Source organism: Sciurus vulgaris (assembly GCF_902686455.1).
Source record: "Sciurus vulgaris genome assembly, chromosome: 11".
Taxonomy (NCBI): Eukaryota; Metazoa; Chordata; class Mammalia; order Rodentia; family Sciuridae; genus Sciurus; species Sciurus vulgaris.
In genome coordinates, this window is record NC_136472.1 from 98,835,323 (window position 1) to 98,843,866 (window position 8,544).

The following is an 8,544-nucleotide window of genomic DNA, read 5'->3' on the forward strand; positions in this document are numbered from 1 at the left end:
AAAAAAAAAAAAACATAAAAAAAAAAAAAGAGTACATAGGGGCAGCGGATGCAGCTCAGTAGTAAAGTATTGCTTAGCACACACGAGGCTCTGGATTTGATCACCAGCATGGCAAAAGCAAAAAATACAAATATAAAATTTAAAAATACCCGCTCGTTCAACCATCACCACCAACTCCTGCTTTTTACCATTCTCTCCTCCCAGCTTCCCAGGCAACTTCAAGGAATTCTAGCACTCAAAGTTGAAACACTGCTGTGTGTGGTAAGAGCAGGAAGGGATCACCCGGAACAGCTCAGCAAACTGTATTCACAAAATGGACTCTGAAAGCTGGGTGAATTAAGAGATGCCAAAGTGATTCCACCGCAGTAGCATGAAGGAGGCCACCAGTTCCGTTTCAAAGCATCTCTGAGCCTGCGGAGTAGACAGCATGAGCACAGCTCACTCTCCCAAGCTGAAAAAAACGTATGGACAAGAAGTTATCATTGAAATTAAATGGTGGCAGACATGTCCGAGGAATATTGCAGGGATTTGACCCCTTTCTGAATCTTGTGAAAGACGAATGTGTGGAGATGGCAACTAGTGGGCAACAGAACAGTATTGGAATGGTGGTAAGACAAGGAAATAGTATCATCATGTTAGAAGCCTTGGAACGAGTCTAAATAATGGCTATTCAGCAGAGAAATCCGTGTCCCCTTTCCAGAGGGCCTGTTTAACTATGACATAAAAATAGGGTCATGTACATTTTCATATTAAACATTTTGTTTAATAAACTTTTTAATAACAAAAAAAAGAGATGCCAAAGTATAGTTATCAAAACTTAAAAACAAGAACTTATTCTACTAAATGAGAGAATCAGCAAGACAGTAACACGAATTCAAAGAATATGTGAGAAACAGGGTATATATAAGAATCTGGAAAAAGTTTAAGCTAGATAAAAATCTAGTTAATATCCAACAAGCCAATAAAACCATAACCATTAAGGTTATCTTTTCTATTGAACAGAAGTTATTTATATGACTGAGAAGCAAAAACTTGAAAATTACCATGTAACTTTATAAAATCTAGACTTTTGATGAATAGCGAGTAGTAAGTCCAATAAAAATACACTACCCTACATGACTAATCCTGAGTAGATCAGTTACACAATGATTTGATAGAACACTGAAAGGATATGCTGTTTTCTCTGTACATAAGTTGCTAAGGTTAGTTTCGGAAGATGGTCATTAAAAAGCAGCAATAAAAATGTTTGAGTTCTATCCTATAATGAGAATGAAGAGGAGGCTAAAACATTGTATTCAGATTTTAAGCAGTTTCTCTACCTATTTATCTGGTTTCTTTTCTTTCTCTCTCAATTCCTTTCTTTCTTCCTTCTTTTCTTCCTTCCTTCCTTCTTTATCTGAGACTGGGTCTCATTATGTTATCCAGGCTGGTCTTGAACTCCTGGACTCAAGTGACCCTCCCACTACAGTCTCCCAAGTAGCTAGCTAGGACTACAGTCCTTACTTGAAGTTCTCAACCAGCAGTCCTTCTGTTTACAAAAGAAATATTAAGTCTCATTTAGTTTTCTAAAGATATTTAATGGGAATGTTAAAAAAAATCCCTAAAGAATGAAAGAAATAAAAAATTGAATTCATTTTTACCCATTCTATTGATAACATAAGGGTCTTATTATAATCTTAATCTACATTATCTTAACTAATAGAATGAACACCTTTATGTACATTCTTTTTAAATTTCCTGTTTATATCTTTGTTCATATCTTTCAATTGGATTATTTTATTTCCATCTTATCAATCTCTAAAGTTCTTTTATATGGGAAATTAACCCATTGACAATTATATTCATCACAAATGTATATATATATATACATATATATGTAAAATATCTGTTCTTTTTTTGAATTTTAGATTTTCTATGATGCTTAATTATGTCTCCCTTATTCTTAAAGTTATAGGTGTGCTACACTAAACTTTCTTCTAACATCTTTAATATTTTCTTTCTTTGATATGTGGCAGAGCTCTCAGGTGTCCACATGGTTTTTCAGGCCCTTAAAGGCCCTCAGGACTCAGGTGACTGCTGTTCTTGTCACACCACACCATGCAAACTGCCACCCACTACATCTTCAGCAGTTGCTTTGCCTGGTCAGAACAAAGTTCACTTGGAGACCCAGAAGACTATAGGTCCAGGTAAAAGCAAGCTAGGCAGCAGTCCTAATTTTTACAACACAGAAAGAAGGCAGCAAAGGAAAAGCAGACTTGAGAAAGCTCTTAAGAAAAAGAAGCTCATAAAGTAGTCCTTCATTTAAAAAAGTCAGAACCATACTGACAGATGGAGGACACACAAACAATATAAAAAAGCAATCCAGAATGCTTCAACAACAGACTTCATTGACACCACAGGGGAGCAAATGTCAGAGAAGGAATTTAGAAAGTTCATAGTTAAACTGTTCTATGAGCTAAAAGGCCATGTATAAATAAAATCAGAGAAATACAGAAAGTGAAAGATCCCTTCTGAAAAACAACCAAATGAAAATCCTTGAAATGAAGGAATCAATAAATCAAATTAAAAATTCAATGGAAAGCATCATCAATACATTAGATCACTTTGAGGACAGATTTTCAGTATATAATCTTGAAAATAAAGTCGATCATAGGGAAAAGATGAATTAAGTGACCATGAACAAAATATTCAAGAAATTTGGGATAAAATTAAAAGGCTAAATTTAAGATCCATCCAGATAGATGAAGGCTCTGAGATACAAATTGTTATGGTTTAGATGTGGTGTCCCCCTAAAGCTCACATGTGAGACAATGCAAGAAGTTTTGAAGGAGAAATTGTGAGTTATAGCCTTAACATAATCAGTTAATTAATCCCTGGCGGAATTAACTGAGTGATAACTGGAGGCAGGTGGGGTGTGGCTGGAGGAAGTGGTTCACTGGGGGCATGGCTATGGGGTATGTATTTTGTATCTGGAGAGTGGAATCTCTGTCTCTGCTCTCTGATCATCATGTGAGCTGTTTCCTCTGCCACACTCTTCTGCCACAATTTTCTGCCTCACCTTGATCCCTGAGGAGTGGAGCTGGCCTTCAATGGACTCAAATAAACCTTTCTTTTCGAAAATTGTTCTTCTCAGATCTTTCAGTCACAGTAGTGAAAAAAGTGTCTAAAACACAAACTAAAGGAATGTACGATATTTTCAATGAAATAATATCAGAAAACTTGCAAACCTTAAGAATAAGTGGAAATTAAAATACAGAAGACATACAGGACTCTAAATATACAAAAATCACAGCAGATCCACTTCAAGACACAGTCATCTAAAAATGCCTAATATACAGTATGAGGATAGAGTTTTAAAAGCTTCAAGAGAAAAACAACTTGTCACATGTAGAGGGAAACCAATCTGGATCTCTCAACTGATTGGTTGAGACCCTAAAAACAAAGAGGTCTTGGGATAATATATACTAAATTCAGAAAGAAAATGGATATCAATAAAGAATACTATATCCAGCAAAATTAAGCTTCAATATTAAAAATTAATTAAAAACCTTTCATGATAAACAAAAGCTAAAAGAATTTATAACAAGAAAGCTTACTCTACAAAATATACTGACTAAAAAATATTTCATGAAGAAGAAATGAAAAATAAAATTTAAAACCTGCAGAGGAAGGAATTACACTAGAAGAATAGTCAATCAGAGAAGAATTAAATCCAACTTAAACACTAGAAATGAATCAAAATGACAGGAAATAAAAATCATCTCTCAATAATACATTGAATGTAAATGGTCTAAACACTTCAATCAAAAGACATAGGTTGGCAAATTGGATTGAATAACAGGACCCAACAATATGCTATCTGCAAGAGACCACACAGGCAAAGCCATTCACAGACCGAAGTTAAAAGAATGGGGAAAAACATACCATTCACATCTTATAAACAAGTAGGTATTACTATTCCCATATCAGATAAAGTATACTTAGAGCCAAAGTTAGTCAGAAGAGACCAAGAAGGTCATTTCATACTACTGAAGAGAATCATATAACAAGAAAAAACTATCATAAATGTTTATGCCCCCCAAAATGGAGCATCTACATACATAACAAACCCTTCTCAATATTAAGAATCAAATTGACCACAACACAATAATACTGGGTGACTTTAACAGACCTCTCTCATCTATGCATCATTGGATGCATAGATCATCCAAACAAAAACTAAATAAAGATGCTACTGAACTAAAAACTATAATTAATAATATGGACTTAACAGACATCTATAGAATATTTTATCCATCAATGACTGAATACACTTTCCTCTCAACAGCACATGGAACATTTTCTAAAATAGACCATATTTTAGGTCACAAAGCAAATCTTAGCAAATACAAATAAAAACAGAATATCTTGCATCCTACCAGATCATAATGGAATGAAATTAGAAATCAGTAAGATAAAAAAAAAAGAGAAAGAGAGAAACTACTCTCATACCTGGAAACTAAATAAAATACTTTGAATGATGAATGAATAGCCAAAGAAATAAGGGATAAAATAAAAAAAAAAAATACTTAGAGGTAGCCTGGCATAGTGGTATATGCATATAATCCCAGCAGCTCAGGAGGCTGAGGCAGGAGGATCTTGAATTCAAAGCCAACCTCAGCAAAAGCAAGGAACTAAGCAACTCAGTGAGACCATGTGGCTAAATAAAATATAAAATAGGGTTGGGGATGTGACTCAGTGGTCAAGTGTCCCTGTGTTCAATCCCCAGTACACCCTCCCCCAAAATACTTAGAGGTAAATGAGATTAGTAACACAACATATCAAAATCTCTGGGACACTATGAAGGTAGTTCTAAGAGCAAAGTTTATAGCATTAAGTTCACACTTTAAAAGAATAGAAAGATACCAAATAAATTATCTAACATTACATCTCAAGACCCTTGAAAAAGAAGAACTAGCCAACACCAAAACCAGTATAAGACAACAAATATTTAAAATCAGAGCCAAAATCAATGAAATAGAGGTTAAAAACAATTCAAAAGATCAATGAAACAAAAAATGCTTTTTGAAAGAATAAACAAAACTGATAAACCCTTAGCCAAGCTGACCAAATTAAAGAGGGAAAACCCACAAATTATTAAAATTCAAGAAGAAAAAAGAAATATCACCACAAATACTATTGAAATCCAAAGGATTATCAGAAACTATTTTGAAAATGTTTACTCTAGAAAATCTTGTAGAAGTCTCCTAGAGACATATTGCCTACCCAAGCTGAACCAGGATGATTTAGAAAAACAGATCAATTTCAAGAAATAAAATTGACGCAGACTTCAAAAGTCTTCAACAAAGAAGAGCTCAGGACTGGATGGATTCTCAGCCAACATTTACCAGACCTTTAAGGAAGAACTAATACCAATCTTCCTCAAATTATTCCATGAAATAGAAAAAGAGGGAATTTTTCCAAACTCATTCTATAAAGTCAGAATCACCCTGACACCAAAACTAGACAAAAACACATCAAGGAAAGAAAACTTCAGACCAATATTCTCGATGATCATAGATACAAAATTTCTTAATAAAATACAGGCAAATGATATACAAAAACACGTTTAAAAAATAGTGCACCATGATCAAGTGGATTTCATCCCAGGGATGCAAGTTTGATTCAACCTATGGAAATAAACAAATGTAATTCACCACATAAATACAATTAAAAATAATAATCAGAGGATTATTTCAATAGATGCAGAAAAAGTATTTGACAAAGTATAGCACTGATTCATGCTTAAAACACTAGAAAAAATAGAGATAGAAAGAATTTACCTCAACATGATAAAGGATATGTATGACAAACCCAAGGTCAATATTATTCTGAATGAAGAAAAACTGAAGGCATTTCCTCTAAAAACAGGAACAAGACAGAGATTCTCTCTTTCATCTTTTCTATTCAATATATTCCTTGAAACTCTAACCAGAGCAATTAAGCAAGAGAAGGAAATTAAAGGGATACAAATTGGAAAAGAAGAGCTCAAATAATCACTATTTGCCAACAACATGATCCTATATTTAGAAGATCCCAAACACTCCACCAGAAAACTTCTAGGACTCATTAATGAATTCAGCAAAGTAGCAGAATACAAAATCAATACCATAAATCAATATCATAAATCTGATAATAAATCTGCTGGAAAAAAAATTAGAAAAACTATCCCATTCACAATAGCTTAAAAAAATACTTGAGGGCTGGGGAGATAGCTCCGTCGGTAGAGTGAGCACTTGCAAGCACTAAGGCCCTGGGTTCAATCCCCAGCACTGCAAACAAACAAACAAAACAAACAAACAAACAAACAAAAACTTGAAGATCAATCTAACAAAAGAGGTGAGAGACTTCTACAATGAAAACTATGGAACACTAAAGAGAGAAATTGAAAAAGGCATTAGAAGATGGAAAAACCTCCCATGCTCTTGGGTAGGTGAAATTAATGTTTGTCAAAATGGCCATATTACCAAAGGCACTATACAGATTCAGTGCAATTCCCATCAAAATTCCAATAATGTTCTTCATAGAAATAGAAAAATCAGTCATGAAATTCATTTGGAAAAATAAGAGACCCAGAAAAGCCAATATGAGCAAAACTAGCATGGTATTGGCACCAAAACGGTCACAAAGAGCAATGAAATATAACACAGAGAGACAAACTCACACAAATACAGTTATCTCATACTTGATAAAGATGCAAAAACATTCATTAGAGAAAAGATAACCTCTTTAACAAATAGTTTTGGAAAACTAAAAATTCATATGTAGTAGAATGAAAGTTAATGCCTGTCTCTCACCCTGCACAAAACTCAACTCAAAATGGATCAAAGACCTAGGAACTAGACCAGAACCCCTATACTTGCTAGAAGAAAATATAGGTCCAGCACTCCAACATGTTACTCAGGAACTGACTTCCTTAACAGAACTCCTAAAGCTCAAGAAGTAAAATTAAAAAATCAGTAAATGGGATGATATTGAATTTAAAAGCCTCTTCATAGCAAAGGAAACAATCTAGCGATTAAGGAGAGAGCCTACAGAATGGGAGAAACTCTTTGCTGCTTGCTCCTCAGGTGGTAAATATCCAGAATATATAAAGAACTCAAAAAACTTAATACCAATAATAGTAATAATAATAATAATCCAATCAATAAATGGGCAAAGGAACTAAATAGACACTTCTCAAAAGAAGAAATGTGAATGGTGAACAGATATATGAAAAATGTTCAACATCTTTAGCAATTAGACAAATGCAAATTAAAACTACACTGAAATTTCATCTCACTCCAGTCAGAATGGCAATTATCATGAATACAAGTAACAATAAATGTTGGTAAGGATGTGGGGGAAAAACTACACTCATACATTGCTGGTGGCACTGTAGATTGGTGCAACCACTTTGGAAAGCAGTATGGAGATTCCTCAAAAAACTAGGAATGGAACCACTATATGACCCAGCTATTTCACTCCTCGGTATATATCCAAAGGATTTAAAATATGCATACTACAGTGACACAGTCATATCAATGTTTACAGCAGCTCAACTCACAATAGCTAAACTATGGAACCAACCTAGGTGCTCTTCAACAGATGAATGGATAAAGAAAATGTGGTGTAAATACACAATGGAATATTACTTAGCCATAAATAAGAATGCTTTTATGACATTTGCCAGTAAATGGATGGATTTGGAGACTATCATGCTAAGTGAAATAAGCCAGTCCCTAGATACCAAGGGTCAAATGTTTTCTCTGATATGTGGAAGCTACTCTACAATAAGAGCAATGGGGGGCGGGGGGAGAACAGAAGTTCAGTGAAGTAGATAAAAGGGAACGAAGGGAAGGGAGAAGGAATGGGAAAAGGAAAGACAATGGAATGAATCTGACATAACTTTCCTATGTACATGTATGGATACACCACACTAAATCTCACCAACATGTATATCCACAAGAAATTAACTAAAAAGAATAACTATGGTCAACTGTCAGAAAGATCAGTAGAGTACCAGGAAGGGTGCAGGGGTTGGGCGAAGGGGGGGAAGGCGAGGTACTTGGGACTGAATTAGAAAAAGACATATTCCATGCTTTTATAATTATGTCAAAGTGGATTCTACTGTCATGAACAACTAAAAAGAACCAATAAAAAATAAATAAATAAGGTATTTTCTTTCTTACATTTCAATCCTCAATTCATACAAAATTTAACTTTATACAAGGTGCAAATGAGAAACTAACTCTCTACTTTTGCATAGCCAACTATCCCAGTACTATTTTTCATTTTAACTATCAAGTTCTCAAGAATAAAAACCCCACTTTTGTCTTATATCAAGTTCTCATCCCTATTTCCTTTTTTTTTTGACCTCCTTTTTTTGGTGGAATTGGGGGTGACCAGGGATTGAACTCAGGAGCACTCAGCCACTGAGCTGCATTCCCAACTCTATTTTGTCTCATTGAGTTGCTTAGCACCTCGCTTTTGCTGAGGTTGGCTTTGAACTCAAAATCTTCCTGC

At 34.5% G+C, this 8,544-nt stretch overlaps 1 pseudogene across 1 annotated transcript; it reads left to right on the plus strand.

Annotated features, from left to right (window-relative positions):
* The first annotated feature begins 427 nt into the window (after positions 1-427).
* LOC306638717 (small nuclear ribonucleoprotein G-like) lies at positions 428-784 on the plus strand (annotated as a pseudogene). The gene has a single exon. The product of its transcript is annotated as a small nuclear ribonucleoprotein G-like (transcript).
* Positions 785-8,544: the final 7,760 nt, after the last annotated feature.